The following is an 18,102-nucleotide window of genomic DNA, read 5'->3' as shown; positions in this document are numbered from 1 at the left end:
GGAAAATTACCATGACCCAAGATCTTACGAAGTTTGTAAATCACATCCCCATAAAAAACGGGTTTAGAAATACCTTCTCGCAGAAGTGTCTTTAAATTACTATTGAATTTCAAAACTAAATCAGAATTACGATAGTAAATTAAGCAAAATATTTACGCAATTTGTAATAACGGTAGCCTTGCTGAAGAAGTTTACTTGTAATATATAGATTACGTTCATTGAAATGCTTGACATGACTACATGCTCTGGCAAACCGAATTAATTGAGAAATAGATACCCCATAAGATGTAGCCTGAGGTACATCCCCATCCAAATGGGGAAAATTTACAATACTAAAGTTAAAATCATCCCTCTTGTCATAAATTTTGGTATGTATAATATTGTCATAAATAGAGAGATGTAAATCTAAAAACGAAGCATCAGTATCCGAATTGTTAGTTTTAATTAACTGAAGCTCCCTAGGATAAATAGTACCCACCAATTGACCAAAAAACGGATTATCCATATTAAGAATATCATCCAGATAGCGTGATATATTATTAAATGCAGTTATAATATCTGCCTGCGTATCTGGAGAAAGGCTCAACATAAAGTCTCTTTCATAATAATATAAAAACAAATCTGCGACAAGGGGTGCATAATATGTTCCCATGGGAATACCAACTACTTGTCTAAAAACTGCATTCCCAAACCTGATGTAAATGTTGTTCAATAAAAAGGAAAGGGCTTTACAAACTTCGTCACAGGTCCACATTGTATAATGTTTAATAAAGACTTAATGAGGGTTGATGATAACAGAAGCACTTGGAAAAATATCAAATACCAACCTTTAATGAGAATATTTTATTTTTTGATATTTACTTCAGATGTAGAAAATCCTTACAAATGTATTGAATTTTACTAAATATATGAATTAATTGTGTATGTATTGCACCATGAGAAAACCAACATAGTGCGTTTGCGACCAGCATGGAGCCAGACCAGACTGATTCCTACTTTGTGATGCATGACACTGGCTATGTTTGCTGTGTCTGTGCTTCCAGTAAATCTACACTAACCTTTGATATTTTTCTTACTCCCTATTCCCAGCTGTTTAAGCATAACATCATGCTCTATTTTCTGTTAAGAAAATAAGATTAAAATGATCTGGAAAAGGAAAGATCTGTCAGTGAATAAAATCTTGATTTTATCACACTACTAGAAATAGTAAGGGATTTCAGAAATGTCAAGATTTTGTTAACTGTTTATTAAGATTTGTAGGCAGTAAATTTCTAAGTGAGTTGTATTTGTCTAGCTTTAACTTCATGTACTTGACAGGCCGTGTACAAGAGTTACTGGATATATCGCTGGAAGAAGATGACCTTGACCTGACAACAGAAAGACCTGCAAGTAAGTTATTGAATGGAGAATTATTTTGCAGGTAACCTGCAACATGACATAACCTGCATTTTTTGAGTCGGCTAAAGGCTGAAGGCCTTTTGACGAGTCCTTGCTGTTTAGCGATTCTCTAAATGGACCGAATAACACGTGAAGGGATGTAGTTCCATTAGATTTCTCAAACTTCAAACAGTTCACTGCATGAATGAAGTTAAGTTGTGTCAATTCCCTTTGCTATGACCAATATACGATGTAATCTGTCATATTTATGACTTGTAATTGTGCAATACTCGAATGTAACTCATTAAGCATAAATGTGCATTTTAAGAATTGCGCAGGCTTACAAAGCTTGGGTAACATCCAGCGAAAGACAAAAAATAGTTCTACAAGGCTCCAGATAAGATGCGTATTAGCGTAAATTACGTGTAGAAATAATGCAAATACGCATGTCTAATAATTTCTAAGCGTATAAAAACGTATATAAAATTACAGAAACGCACACAATGCTTTTTTAAAAACAAAATCTGAATCGTCCGGATGCGTTAGGTAACATAGCCGATCAGCCTTAATTCTCCCACATTGAACGTAAACACGCATCATATGATTTCTATAAACTTTGCTTGGGTTGAATTTTGCAGTCAGTAAACAGATAAATTATCGGAAGAAGAAGCTCTTACTGGTTTGTTTAGTTACTACTGATATTAAAAATGATTTTAATTCTTATTTTTCGAGAAATAAACAAATCGGCGAAACATTAAATTGTATTTTCTTGTAGTTTTTGAAATCGAAAGTAGATCGTCTATGTTTGGCTGCTTTCACGAAACGAAACAACTTTTTTATGAAAAGATTTAAATAAGAGGTAATTTAACCGTAAACTTCAATGTCAGATACTGCCAATTGCTGCTAAATGTCTTCGTATCATCACAATTTGTAAAATATATTGTTGAAACTGGAGAAAAGTGTAATCGTATCCTGATATAATATTTTGGGTAAATATCGAGCTGTGTTATGAAATTTTAAGAAAAAAACTAAAAACAAACTGAAACTGGTAGACTATACTGTCAGTACATCAATCATTAGCCGACTCAGGCCCTTCAGGCCTTTGATTCATTAACTTGCAAAAGCCAGAAAAAAGGATCAAAGATGGGCATGTAATATGTAATCTACACTTGTAAGACAATCTACATTTGAGCCATGCCATGAGAAAACCAACATAGTGGCTTTGCGACCAGTATGGATCCAGACCAGCCTGCACATCTGCACATTCTGGTCAGAATCCATGCTGTTCACTTTCAAAGTCTATTGCAATTAGAGAAACTGTTAGCGAACAGCATGGATTCTGACCAGACTGCACGGATGCGCAGGCTGGTCTGGATCCATGCTGGTTGCAAAGCCACTATATTGGTTTTCTCATGGCACGGCTCATTTTATATTAGAGTAACATGATGAAACAATTTGTACTGGTAAATGGAATATCTGGTAACTTAACAAGGTAAAATAAAACAATTAGATCTATTAAATACTATGTTTTACAGCCATCCAGCTGGTTTATGGAAGATTGGTGGTTTTACCCAGATGCCAGCTTGTGATGAAATAATGCACGGAGGGACACCTGAGGTCTTTCTCTGCCATCAAAGCTGGAAAGTTACCATATGACCTATAATTGTGTTGATGCGACATTAAACCCAACAAACAATTTTTACATACATTACTGTAAAACAGAATTGTTCAAAATCTACAATAATGAGGGGTGTTTGTTTGTTTGTTTTGGGTTTAACACTGTTTTTCAACAGTATTTCAGTCACGTAACAGCGGGCAGTTAACCTAACCAGTGTTCCTGGGTTCTGTACCAGTACAAACCTATTCTTCGCAAGTAACTTCCAACTTCCCCACATGAATCAGAGGTGAAAGACGAATGATTGCAGACAATGTCTTTAATCAAATTGTCATGGAGAACATACGCCCAGCCCAGGGATCAGACTCATGACCCCGCATTCCATAGACCAAAAATTGTCCCTACTGAGCTAAGCGGGCGGGCTCAATGTGGGGTGTATCTTGGAAATTGACAACAATGCTGTTGTAAAGCTGATACTTTTCAGAGCTATTTGCTGCTGTAAGAGTAAATTACACAAAGTTTACTTAGAATTTGTGCATTAAAAACAAGAAAAAGTAACATCTAGGAAATGGATACTTTACAGTCAAGTTGAAGTTGAACATTGGTGAATACTGACTGTGGCTAAAAATATTCAAAAGAATGCTCCTTCATAGGGCTTAAATGCTACACAATTTTCACAATGGCATATAGTTATACTACTGTAAGTTTCAGCACTATAGTATCAGAGCTTTAAAGTATGTATTGTAATAAAAAGTAACTAAAGTGATCTGCCTGTGAAATAATTTCAGGTTTCAAATACTTCAGGAAAGGTGGTCATTTGTATATGAGCCGCACCATGAGAAAACCAACATAGTGCATTTTCGACCAGCATGGATCCAGACCAGCCTGCGCATCCACGCAGTCTGGTCAGGATCCATGCTGTTCACTTTCAAAGCCAATTGCAATTAGAGAAACTGTTAGCGAACAGCATGGATCCGGACGAGACTGCACGGATGCGCAGGCTGGTCTAGATCCATGCTGGTCGCAAATGCACTATGTTGCTTTTTTCATGGCGCGGCTCAAATACATTTTCTTCTAAGTAAGTTGTACTTGTTTAGAAAATGAAGAAAACTTTTCAGCCAAATGCAGAAAGTGAATGGCTTTGTTGGAACAAATGTTTGCCTTATAATTGTTCTTTTGACAAAAATAATGCTGTTTCAGCGGAGGAGGATTTTTGCCAGTTAAGTGAAGACAGTGCAGAACCAGGTTTGACAACTTCTTCAACAGAAACCAGTAAAGGATTTTCTTATTACATTGGTAAGTGAAGTAGAATCAATGTTGCTGTGATAGAAACACTTTGAAATTCAATTTACAGGTGTATATGTTTAAAGTTGTAGGGGCCAATCTGCCACAGCTACATTTGCTGCAGTTTTATAGAAATGGCGCATAATTTTATCATGAAGTTTCCAAGATGGGACAATTTTCTGACCGAAAAAATGTTATTATTTTACTTAAGCATTTGAAGTTCTTCGTCTGGTGCAATGTTCTAGGTATTGGTTTACAAGCTGTTAAGTGATCTGGGCTTCAGGTTACAAAGCTGAGTTTGAAATGGGCTCCCAGAATCATTAAGAGTTTGCGAGCAGCACATATAGAACATTTGCTTGTGCATAATAACTAGTTCAAAGTGTGTGAATTAAGTATGAAGCATTTTGGTACAAATATTGTCACATTACAGAAAGAAAATTTTAGCTGCAATATTCTAAAATGTATAAGTGTGTTATCCAGAATTATACATGATACTTATCTGTCATCCATGATTTTCAGTCGCTGGTGTTGGAGGTATTGTTGCCATGGCAGCAGCTGCAGTCACATACGTGTTCTCTGAAAATACCTGAGTAAAACATTACAGGAGGTCCTGGTTGTAAAATAAGGTAAAATCATTTTAAATCATCTTCATAGTTAAAGACATATGTTAATCAGTGGCTAAAGTTCTTCATTTAAAGCAGTTTATTGGGAGTTTTAAGGTGGTACCACGTTCTGAATTTCTGGTGAATGATAATAAAAATAAAAAACCCAAAGAATATTCAGTTCTTTCCAAAAACCGTTATGTTATGATTCAACCAAATAGTTTCCTTTGTCTACCAGACTGGAACAATTCTTATATCTTAATATTGAGGTTTGGTACCTTTATTACAGACAATAAACAAAAACAGTAGAAATTCTTACATTACTTCATTGAGCTCAACAAAGCAATTTCAAGCACAAATATTAATGTGGAATGTAAAGTAAGTTACACACTACAATGTCCTGCCAAGATACTTACAAAAACAATGTGTTTGCAGAATGGAGAGATAAAAATAATTTTGACAGCTCGTGAAAACTAATGAAAAATTTTGACAGGTGTATGATGACTTATGACCTAAAAAAAAATCTATTATTTCTAACTTCCAGTTTGATTTTCTTAAAAATGGGTCTTCTATATTGTAGCTCACAACTCACAAATTAAAGCAATAAAAGAATATATTGTTTGTCGTTGTGTCTATCTAAGTCATGTAAGAATTCCTATTGTTTCAGTTATTTGTCACTAATTAGAGCAACTCACAGTGTTGCAACCATACAAAACACATCCCTTATTTCCACATAGATATTGAGGATTTATCTAATGAGCACTTGTATTGGAAACACAATTTTAATACCGATTGTGTATTGCAGTAATGCTAAACTATCTCAGCCGTGACATGTCCTTAAGATACTATTTAGCCTGTCCATTCAGCCTCCTGTCCATTATAAAATCATTGTTGCTTCATAATTTTTTCATCCCTTGAAGAATTTTAAAATAACTTGGCATAAATGATTCCTATGAGAACATTGGACAGAATGTATCTTTCAGTCTTGTGGGTTCAAAGGAAAGAGGTCAAGTACATGGCAGTGAATGTCTATAGCATAAATATGTAATCCCCCACACAGTGTTTGTATTGCCTGGCAAAAATGTTCACCATAATGAAAAGTCATACAGACACAGCTTTCAGGTCAAGGTCAAAATACATTTATTTTGTGTCCTGCTCTCTTTTTACCTCTTGATCAATTTTTGTTTTACATCGCATAAATTTTTCCCCATATGAAATTAACAATAAGCAGATCATAATTTCCAGGCATGTCAGATAAAAGCCAAGGTCACACATGACTGTATAAAAAAACCTGTTAATTAAGGCAGAATTTATATCCTTTCCTTAGGCTTTGTCTTACTTGAAGGATATTTAGCTTGACTATTCTAAAAATAGCTATTGCATTTGCGCATTCATCTGCATCAGCCTTCCAATTTGGTTAAGTTTTTGTATATAAGCTGGTATCTCAGTACCGTTCAATGGGAATGGATTGAAATGCCTCATACAAGCCCACTGTGATTAACTGACATGCATTATAAAGGTTCAATAACTCCATTTTCTACTTTAGTGTTAAATCAGTGTCAGGATACTGGTTATATGACCCAGGGAATTGCCTACGCCTTTAGTATCTTGAACAATGGTTTGGGTCCAATCGCTAAGGTGACTATGTCTTAGACTAGCTGACAAACGATGTAGAATATCCTTTGTTAAAACGTAGAGCTGGTGAGACCAAATATCTCATATATAGAATTTTCCTCTGGCTACCTTGCCTAAATGATTCGTGTACCAATGATTCGTAAATGATTTCTATTATGAGTTAGACAATTTCAGGGATCAGGCAAATCACTAAATGTTTCAAACTATCAATCTTCAATTAAAAATGATTAGCTTAAACTCCTATAGGCTGGAGACTCTATACTTGACTGGTCTTTTTGTTGAAGTTCCCGTCAGACAATGTCTTTGAATCAACAACATACGAGTCCTATCGCATAGATGCTCGGCCTCTGTCCTCTCAAACTCTATAAGATTGCCCTGACTCCTGGATGCTCAGCGTCTATATGCTATCATATGTAGCATTCAACTACCATATAGGTATTATCCCCGATGCCTTGGCTGTACTTCGCCAATAATGCTGAACCGTCTATAAGCTGGAACTCTCCTACTATCTCAGTAGATTACCAAACTCTGGGTCTCTGTCTCAGCTTCCCGATGCTCAGCCTATATATGCTATGGTCTATAGCATTCAATTACCTTTAAGGTAAAACTCCTATGCGCTGGCCCTATAGCTCGAAACCTTATCGGAATTCTGCTACTCTTCTTTAGTCTAAGAACTTCCAAAGTCTTCTTTTTTAATAATTTATCCGCCCTGACAGGGTAACTGCAATAGTCTCCTTCTCAAGGTACTGGGATAAATTATTAGTTGAATCCTCGATGTGTCTTCTTCAACTGCAGGATACCGAATGAGCTCTCTATCATTCATCTACCTATTTATACCCCAGCAGACGTGCTATTTTTAGAACTTGTTTCTGATTGGTCCAAATTTATACATTGTGTCTTACAACGAGTACCTGCTCTATCAAATATCTGGTTCCCTTTAACTTTTGTATATGATATAATGTGCGAAGCTGGGACCCAGCTATCCACATAATGAACCCAAATCAACCATAAATGACCCAAATTCTATTATTAACAGCAATTCAACAGTAATTATAGCAATGATAGCATGAAAAGGGAGTCAAGCACTATCTGTGCTTATGTGTTACGTTGTCAATATATTAAATATACAAATTATTCTGACAATCAGTAAACCTTATTTGGTGACAAGGCTGTTGAATAGTAGAGCATTGCTGTCCTCTGAAGCTCTTGTTATAAAATTTTGTGCAAATGTTCGACATATTCATATTTAGATGATTAGTTGAACACAGCTTTGTACATTGAAGGTCAAGTTGAATTTAAAAGTAACTGCTGTAAAAGCAGAAATTTTTGTTAGGGTTTAATTTTCCCTGTATTCGCAAGGCCCTACATCACGCGAAAATAAATCCTCATGTAAATATTCACCTTTAGTGTAAATTATAATTCAGTTTCAAGTAATGAACATTTTTGTGCCCCCCCCCCCATGAGTGGTGGGGGCATATAGATTTGGTCTTGTCTGTGCGTCCGTCTTTCCCTCCGTCCGTCCGAAGTTCGTGACGCGCCTAGCTCAAAAAGTATTTGATACAAATTGATATAACCTTGCATGAGTGTTTATCATGATATGAACTTACGCACCTCCTATTTTTTGTCTGGCTCCGCCCCCTATTTTCAGAGTTATGGCCCCTGAAATAGTCAAAAATGCACATTTTCACCTTGTGACACGCCTAGCTCAAAAAGTATTCGATATAAATTGATGAAACCTTGCATGAATCTTGATTATGATATGAACTTGCGCACCTCCTATTTTTCATCTGGCTCCGCCCCCTATTTTTAGAGTTATGGCCCCTGAAATAGTCAAAAATGCCACTTTCACCTTGTGACATGCCTAGCTCAAAAAGTATTTTATATAGATACATGAAACCTTGCATGAGTCTTGATTATGATATGAACTTGCGCACCTCCTATTTTTGATCTGGTTTTGCCCCCTATTTTCAGAGTTATGGCCCCTGAAATAGTAAAAAATGCGCATTTTCACCTTGTGACACGCCTAGCTCAAAAAGCGTTTGATATAGATTCATGAAACTTTGCATGAGTCTTAATCATGATATGAACTTGCGCACCTCCTATTTTTAACTCACCTGTCACAAAGTGACAAGGTGAGCTTTTGTGATCGCGCGGCGTCCGTCGTCCGTCCGTCCGTGCGTACGTGCGTCCGTGCGTAAACTTTTGCTTGTGACCACTCTAGAGGTCACAATTTTCATGGGATCTTTATGAAAGTTGGTCAGAATGTTCACCTTGATGATATCTAGGTCAGGTTCGAAACTGGGTCACGTGCCTTCAAAAACTAGGTCAGTAGGTCTAAAAATAGAAAAACCTTGTGACCTCTCTATAGGCCATATATTTCACAAGATCTTCATGAAAATTGGTCAGAATGTTCACCTTGATGATATCTAGGTCAAGTTCGAAACTGGGTCACGTGCCGTCAAAAACTAGGTCAGTAGGTCTAAAAATAGAAAAACCTTGTGACCTCTCTAGAGGCCGTACTTTTCAATGGATCTTCATAAAAATTGGTCAGAATGTTCACCTTGATGATATCTAGGTCAAGTTCGATACTGGGTCATGTGCCTTCAAAAACTAGGTCAGTAGGTCAAATAATAGAAAAACCTTGTGACCTCTCTAGAGGCCATATTTTTCATGGGATCTGTATGAAAGTTGGTCTGAATGTTCATCTTGATGATATCTAGGTCAAGTTCGAAACTGGGTCAACTGCGGTCTAAAACTAGGTCAGTAGGTCTAAAAATAGAAAAACCTTGTGACCTCTCTAGGCGCCGTACTTTTCAGTGGATCTTCATGAAAATTGATCAGAATGTTCAGCTTGATGATATCTAGGTCAGGTTCGAAACTGGGTCACATGCTTCAAAAACTAGGTCAGTAGATCAAATAATAAAAAAACCGTGTGACCTCTCTAGAGGCCATATTTTTGATGGGATCTGTATGAAAGTTGGTCTGAATGTTCATCTTGATGATATCTAGGTCAAGTTTGAAACTGGGTCAACTGCAGTCAAAAACTAGGTCAGTAGGTCTAAAAATAGAAAAACCTTGTGACCTCTCTAGAGGCCATATTTTTCAATGAATCTTCATGAAAATTGGTCAGAATGTTCATCTTGATGATATCTAGGTCAAGTTCGAAACTGGATCACGTGTAATCATAAACTAGGTCAGTAGGTCAAATAATAAAAAAAACCTTGTGACCTCTCTAGAGGCCATATTTCTCATGGGATCTGTATGAAAGTTGGTCTTAGTATTCATCTTGATGATATCTAGGTCAAGTTCGAAACTGGGTCAACTGCGGTCAAAAACTAGCTCAGTAGGTCTAAAAATAGAAAAACCTTTTGACCACTTTAGAGGCCATATTTTTCAATGGATCTTCATGAAAATTTGTCTGAATGTTCACCTTGATGATATCTACATAAAATTTGAAACTGGGTCACGTGTGGTCAAAACTAGGTCAGTAGGTATAAAAATAGAAAAACCTTGTGACCTCGCTAGAGGCCATACTCTTCATGAGATCTTCATGAAAATTGGTGAGAATGTTCACCTTGATAATATCTATGTCAAGTTCAAAACTGGGTCATGTGCCTTCAAAAACTAGGTCATTAGGTCAAATAAAAGAAAAACTTGTGATCTCTCTAGAAGCCATATTTTCAATGGATCTTCATGAAAATTGGGTCATGTGGAGAAGGTGAGCGATTCAGGACCATCATGGTCCTCTTGTTCATTTGGGTCGGCCCCCTATTTTCAGAGTTATGGCTCCTGAAATAGTCAAAAATGCACATTTTCACCTTGGGACATGCCTAGCTCAAAAAGTATTTGATATAGATTCATGAAAAACTTGCATGAGTCTTAGTCATGATATGAACTTGCGCACCTCTTATTTTTCATTTGGGTCCGCCCCCTATTTTTAGAGCTATGGCCCCTGAAATAGTAAAAAATACACATTTTCACCTTGTGATGCACCTAGCTCAAAAAGTATTCAATATAAATGGTTGAAAACTTGCATAAGTCTTTATCATGATATAAACTTGCACACCTCTAATTTTTTGGCTGGCTCCACCCCCTATTTTTAAAGTTATGGCCCCTGAAATAGTAAAAAAATGCACTTTTTCACCTAATTATGTGCCTAGCTCAAAAAGTTTTAGATGTAAATTCAGGAAACCTTGCTGGAGTCTTTATCGTGATGTGAACTTGCACACTTGGCATTCCTCTTGAGAATCTTATTACAGAGTTATGGCCCGTGAAATAACCAAAATAGTGGATTTTTTGTTTGTGATGCTCATAGCTCAATAGGTAAAGGGCCTAGAAAAATGAATCCATTTCATAAAATGATTGTTGAGGCTATACCCCATTAAGACTGCAAACACTTGAATTATTGGCCCTTCTTTATGACAAATGTACCAGTGGGGGCACACCCTGTGTCCTACAGACACATTCTAGTTACAATTCTGTAAATATTAAACCTCGTGAATATACTCAAAATCTCAAATTTCATTTGAATAGTTGAGCTTACCCTCATATGGATAGCACTTGTTTCATGTGAAACAAAATAAATTTATCAGCATTTTCATCTCACCAATATGAGCCGCGCCATGAGAAAACCAACATAGTGGCTTTGCAACCAGCATGAATCCAGACCAGCCTGCGCATCCACGCAGTCTGGTCAGGATCCATGCTGTTCTCATTCAAAGCCTATTGCAGTTAGAGAAACAGTTGGCGAACAGCATGGATTCTGACCAGAATGCGCGGATGCGCAGGCTAGTCTGGATCCATGCTGGTCGCAAATGCACTATGTTGGTTTTCTCATGGCGCGGCTCATATATTCTTGAATAATGTTTTTTAATATTTTAGAAATTTCATAGATATCACCATCTTTAGGTGTTTTTTTTAAAGAATTATATTGACGTTCGTCTGGAGTCATGAGGAATGTCCCTTTCAAGTAGTGAAGTCAAACAGTTAATTTCTTTAACAAGAAATTTGTCTTAATTTTTAAACTTTGAATCATTTGTCATTTTTTTATTTTTCAGAGATTATATTACACAACAGAGAAGTGCTGTGCAGGCTGACCTCCCCTTGGTTGATAGTTCCGTGCTGGAGAAAGCCTTGACACTAATAATTTAGGACATTTTGATTATTTATTAGTTTATTTTATGTTATAAAAAGAGTCATTGGAAGTGGGGAAATTCATTTTGTTATGTTTTTTTCTGGTTTCACCTTACTTCTCCACCGTGAGTAAGCTGTGCAGTAGAACTGGGATGAAGCCGGATGTATGAAAACACTTTGAATGTGCAAAATATCTTGAGATCATTTCATTACTTCTTAAAAATGGTATTTAATATCATTTAAACATTGTATAGGTAGTGTAGTGTCCACTTTATCTTAGTTTAATTATATTATGTTTAAAGCATTAAATTATGTATTATAAGAATAATAGTAGTGCAATATTAAAGTAAAACATTGATGTAAAGATTTTGTGAAAATGTAAAGGATTACAGCAAAAAAAAATATAAAATTATAATTCAGTCGTACAAAGTTATTCAGGAAGATTGTGGAATCTTGATGTTTGATAATGTTTAAAGGGTTATAAATTAATCTAACATTTTTGTACCCCCCAACAACAAAGTTGTAAGGGGGGGGTATACTGGTTTCAGGTTGTCTGTCTGTCTGTCTGTCTGTCCGTCTGTCTGTCTGTCCGTCTGGCCGTCTGTCGGTAGACGCAATCTTGTGCGCACCATCTCTCCTTATCCCCTTGACAGAATTTAATGAAACTTCACACAAGTGATCAGTACCAACAGTAGTTGTGCATGGGGCATGTTAGGTTCTTTTAGAAAAAAATTTGCAGAGTTATGGGACTTTGTTTTTTTGTAACTATACTATATACATAGACACAATCTTGTGCGCACCATCTCTCCTCATCCCCTTGACACAATTTAATGAAACTTCACACAAGTGATCAGTACCAACAGTAGTTGTGCATGGGGCATGTTAGGTTCTTTTAGAAAAAAAATTTGCAGAGTTATGGGACTTTGTTTTTTTGTTACTATACTATATACATAGACACAATCTTGTGCGCACCATCTCTCCTCATCCCCTTGACACAATTTAATGAAACTTCACACAAGTGATCAGTAACAACAGTAGTTGTGCATTGGGCATGTTAGGTTCTTTCAGAAAAAAAAATTTGCAGAGTTATGGGACTTTGTTTTTTTGTTACTATACTATATACATAGACACAATCTTGTGCACACCATCTCTCCTCATCCCCTTGACACAATTTAATGAAACTTCACACAAGTGATCAGTAACAACAGTAGTTGTGCATGGGGCATGTTAGGTTCTTTCAGAAAAAAAAATTGCAGAGTTATGGGACTTTGTTTTTTTGTTACTATACTATATACATAGACACAATCTTGTGCACACCATCTCTCCTCATCCCCTTGACACAGTTTAATGAAACTTCACACAAGTGATCAGTAACAACAGTAGTTGTGCATGGGGCATGTTAGGTTCTTTCAGCGACAAAAATTGCAGAGTTATGGGACTTTGTTTCTTGTTAACATACTATGTACATACAGTCTGCATATGCAATCTTGTGCGTGCCTAATCTACCAAACCCTTACACACAATTTAATGAAACTTCACACAAGTGATCAGTACCAACCCTAGTTGTGCATGATGCATGTTACATTCTTTTAGATAAATATTCTGCATAGTTATGGGACTTTGTTTTTTGTTACTATACTGTATACATACAGTCTATATACATACAGTCCACATAATTATGCAATCTTGTGTGCGTCAAATTGCAATGTACTGTGCCAGTGCATGCAGGGTGGGGGGGGGTACATTCATCACCTTTAGTGATAGCTCTAGTTAAACAAGTTGTATGGTAGTCAGACATTGTATATTCTGCAACAAACTACAGTATGATGCTTGCTCAGGTGAGAGAAATCAAAATAAGATGTCAATTGCTGTATTATGTCTGGTCTGTTATGTCTTGGATGACATAAATTCAACATAAGTTTTATCATATTTCAGATGCTTAGGTATTTTACTAATCAGGCTTGCCTCAGGGTTCAGTTCCTTTGCAGCTGAACTGCAAACATTGGTACAAAGGCCTGATCATTTTTATGGTCCCTTTCAAAGAAGGGGGATATATTGTTTTGTTCATGTCATCTGTCTTTGCATTGGTAAACAACTTGGTTACCTATGGTGGACAAACTTCATATGATTATTGCCTTGTCTGTAGTCAGTGGAAGACCCCTGTAGTTTTCAGGGTCAAAGGTCAGGGTCACATTAACCATAAAATAGAAAATATTATTTGGGACAGAAGCCTTTTATCTTTTAAAACAGAGGACCAACAATATTTTGTAATGGCAGTTCTTCTAAGAACATTATAGTACATTATCATAATTTTTATCAGATACAATCAGATACCCAGATAGATCCTTGGATTTCTCAAAACAAAGGACGTAGTTCACTTAAGCCTTATATCCTTAGGACACCGTGCACATTTTTATGCAGTCTCGCCAGGCATATGTATGTTTTTGACAACACAGAAAATGAAGGCACTTGACCTTCAGGTATTTCCGGAAGTAAAGAAAATGAAAGTGGACATGCAAAACTTGAAAACGAAAGTCACCTTTGGATTGGTCGATAGTCAGGGGTCACATGCAGGGCAAGGGTCACCCCGTCAAGGTGTATGCGCGTAGACCTCTTTTTTTTTTTTTTTGCTAATGGGGTGTCAGTTTTCAGCATTTTTTTCTAATGATCTGAAAATACCTGGGCTTTAGCACAACATGTCAGCTTTTCATCTTCGAAAAAATATTCGAACTTGGAATAAACACAACGGGATCCGTAACTGAGCAAGGGTACATAGAGATTTTTGGAACTTTGTCAAATTGTTCAAAAGGTCCTTTTTGGTGTTGTCTAAAAGTGTCAGTATAAGCCTCGGGTGTAAGATATTTCTGTATTTGAGAGCTGCAGACCTAGACATTTCAGAAATATTTTCAAAATGAAATTTGTGTAACAAATGTTGATTATTACTTAAGCATGAAGCCATCAGATGCTAAATTAGATAGATACCTTTTATCATGTTACAAGTGCGGAAACAAGTTGCTACCAGCAGATTTATCTTGTATAATAAATTCAATTTTTTTTTAGAAATAGATTTATTATTTTGATCAAAACATGTCACTGAATATGTCTGAATCACTGAGCATTTTTTGCAATATTTAAGTCATGTAAGTGTTTTAGTTGTGAACACACTGGAGGATTAACAAAATTTCTTTTCAATTTGAGACTTCCAGTTTTTAGGCTATTTTTGGGCAAAAATGAATTATGTCCTTTCATAACTGCCTGCCTGAACAGCAGTTGTACACATCAGTATGACATGTATCTTTAAAAAGATATCCATGTCTGTCTAATATTTCAAATGATGACTCGTTATTATTTGGACTTGTATTTTATGAGGATGATATAAATCTGTGCTAATTTCATTCTATTTACATAATTATGAGCATTGCCATGAGAAAACCATCATAGTGCATTTGCAACCAGCGACCAGCATGGATCCAGATCAGTCTATGCATCCACACAGTCTGGTCAGGATCCATGTTGTTTGCTTTCAAAGCCTGTTGCAATTAGAGACACTGTTACCGAACAGCATGGATCCTGAACAGACTATGTGGATGCGCAGGCTTGTCTGGATCCCTGCTGGTAACAAATGCATTATGTTGGTTTTCTCATGGTGCGGCTCATATATTTGTTGGTTACTAGCTTTGTATGGAGAAAAATGCACAAGTTCTGCAGCGGAAATATTGCTTGATTGTAGGAGCCAAATATTCCACAAAAGAACGAGTGCATATTTCTTGATGCAAAAGAAATACCTATGCACATATAGACATATTAATGTTATATAAGTTTGTTTTATAGCCTGACGATATTGACATAAATAGATGATTTAACAGGTTAAAATGACATCTAGCACCTGGTATGAAATTCAGATGTCATAATGGAAAAATATAGAAATTTCCCCTTTCTTTGCAACATGACAGACTGAGAATAAACATAAGTATGTAATCATTAATAGTGTGTTGCCTACATAGTAGATAGCTGGCCTACTTACTTAAAATGTTCTATTATTTTAAAAAAAAAGTATGGTCTAGAATTAAATCGCTCTTGTTTTATTTCTTATTTACATACTAACATGAAATTATTTTGTAAACTTCAATAATTAGACACATATCTGAAGCTATGCCATTTTGAATACATACACCTATTAGTAAAACTTTACTTCTTGATTACATGAAATATTATGTACATAAGATTTGCTTTGCTTAATATAATGTTCATTTCCAAAAAACAAAGCTTTATGTACACATAATTTAGACAGGCATTTTTCCTTAAGCTTAGTTATTAGGCATTTTATGACAATATCAACTTCCTTAAAATTTTTCCTTTTATACCTTGTTTTGAAAAAAAAACCTGAGTTATTATGAAATGACACTGTCTGTCTGTCTATCAACAATTTTTGTTTCTGGATGCTTAACACCCAGTATAATAGCTATAGCTTTCAAGCTTTATAGATTGACTAAGCACCACTTGAGGATGATCCCTATTGCTTTTGGGTTTAATAAGTCTAAGGTCAAGGTCACAGTTAACTAGACTGAAAACAGTTTTCCCAGTCTGCATCCGAACAGGCATATTATGCCAAGCTCTTGTTTAATATTGATAGGTACTGCTTTAAAAAAGCTTACTTTAGACTAATGTATAGATTATACATTTTTCAGTTAAAACAGAATTAAGCCGCGCCATGTGAAAAACAACATAGTGCCTTTGCGACCAGCATTGATCCAGATCAGGTTGCGCATCCGCGCAGTCTGGTCAGAATCCATGCTGTTCGCTAACATTTTCTCTAATTCCAATAGGCTTAAAAAGAGAACAGCATGGTTCCTGACAAGACTGCGCAGATGCGCAGGCTGGTCTGGATCCATGCTGGTCGCAAAGCCACTATGTTGGTTTTCTCATGGTGTGGCTCAATTATGTTAATGGTTTATTATAAATACATAACTGTTGTATATAATGAACTCTTTGCAGTTTGAATAGACATACTGACATTACTGTTTAAGTGAGTCACTGTGTGTAATTGGATAAAAAAGCTGTTTTTAGAGAAATTAAACCCGCTTTGAAAGGAACAAAACTGAATTATGCATGATTGGAGTGATGATAGAAGATTTTGTAGATACTGATTCACTTACATTTAAGACCAAAAGTGTATCTTTTATTTGAAAGTCCAAGTTAAAACTTTTCTTTAAATTAATGTTTGTACATTTTGTTTACCTTTTTTTTCAAATGCTGTTAATTCATGTCACCATTTTAAGCAGTTTGGTTTTTGAATAGTTTTATCAACATTTTTTAAGTAATTTTGTTGTGAAGCAGGTTTAATTGTTACAGGTTATGTTGTATTTTGTTCATTTTTTGTTAAAACAAAATTTAGTGACAGTAAAAAGTGGATAAATATAAAGCAACTGTAAGGTGTTAGTGTGTAATAAATGGAGAGTTCGTTGAGAAAGGTTAATCTGATAGGATATCAGGAGCTAAGAGATCTCAGTCGATATGCTCACGAGTCTTCTTTAGTAAGACTTTGAACTTCCCAACATGAATCTTGGGAGGAGGATAAATGATTTCAGATGCAATATGTTTTAACAGTGGTAATTAAGAAAATGCGTCTCACCACAGGCTTGAACTTACATGGCTCTTTTTGATTGCCAGTTAAACATAGAAGAAGGTCAAACTGTGTATAGTTTGCAATAAACAATAGTAAATGCTAGGAAGAGTTAGAGAGCTTTATGACATTATTTATTATGACACCAAATTGCCACATGACGTCTGATGTTTACTACTCCATCATAAGTTTTATCAAAATATTTCAAGAGCATGTAAGAAGGGCCTTCCTGTGCCATTTGGTTTACCATGGTTCATCATTTAATTGCTTAGATTACTCGGGCTAACGCCTTAAAGGTTCGGTTCCTGCATACTAGTATCTGAAATAAGAACCGTGATAAATCAGGCAACAAACCACTCTAAGGATAATTACAAAACAACACGGTTAAAACCATTTTCATACAGATTTATGCACTAGATCACACCAGCTTCTGTGAATGTTTTTGATACTGGATACCATCATATTTTGTTAGCTTTTGGTCAGTTATGAAATATATCATTATCTTGATCGTGTGTTTTCTTGTTAATGTACAAGATTGTGTCATATCAACCAAATAAAAGCACATTTAACTGATTTTTGTTAATGTTTTATGATCGTCTAATTATAATTTTACAAAAATTGTATTACACAATTCCCACCTCTTATAAACATCCCTCGCCCGTCGCCACTTTTTACAATAGGATAAAAAAAAATGTTATTTTAGGTCTTAAGTGAAAAGTACATTCCCAGATCAGCCCCAGTGTCTAATTTTGAAATGATTTTGTAAAAAATGTTATTCTAGGTCGTAAGTGAAAAACATTCCTAAATCAGCCCTTGTGTCTTATATTTAGAAT

General features: G+C 35.8%; 1 protein-coding gene and 1 long non-coding RNA gene across 2 annotated transcripts in view; one reads left to right on the top strand and one right to left on the bottom strand.

The window, feature by feature from the left end:
- Positions 1–18,102, bottom strand: part of LOC123551408 (sushi, von Willebrand factor type A, EGF and pentraxin domain-containing protein 1-like) — an 85,248-nt gene that overhangs the window by 20,848 nt on the left and 46,298 nt on the right. The window lies entirely within an intron of this gene.
- LOC128549036 (uncharacterized) lies at positions 1,316–17,842 on the top strand. Its single transcript, XR_008367432.1, has 4 exons — positions 1,316–1,389; positions 4,193–4,288; positions 4,796–4,902; positions 11,571–17,842. It is a non-coding gene; the product is annotated as an uncharacterized LOC128549036 (long non-coding RNA).

Source organism: Mercenaria mercenaria, chromosome 15 (genome assembly GCF_021730395.1).
Source record: "Mercenaria mercenaria strain notata chromosome 15, MADL_Memer_1, whole genome shotgun sequence".
Lineage (NCBI taxonomy): Eukaryota > Metazoa > Mollusca > Bivalvia > Venerida > Veneridae > Mercenaria > Mercenaria mercenaria.
Note: the sequence above shows the minus strand (reverse complement) of the source record. Positions and strands in the feature narration are given on the sequence as shown.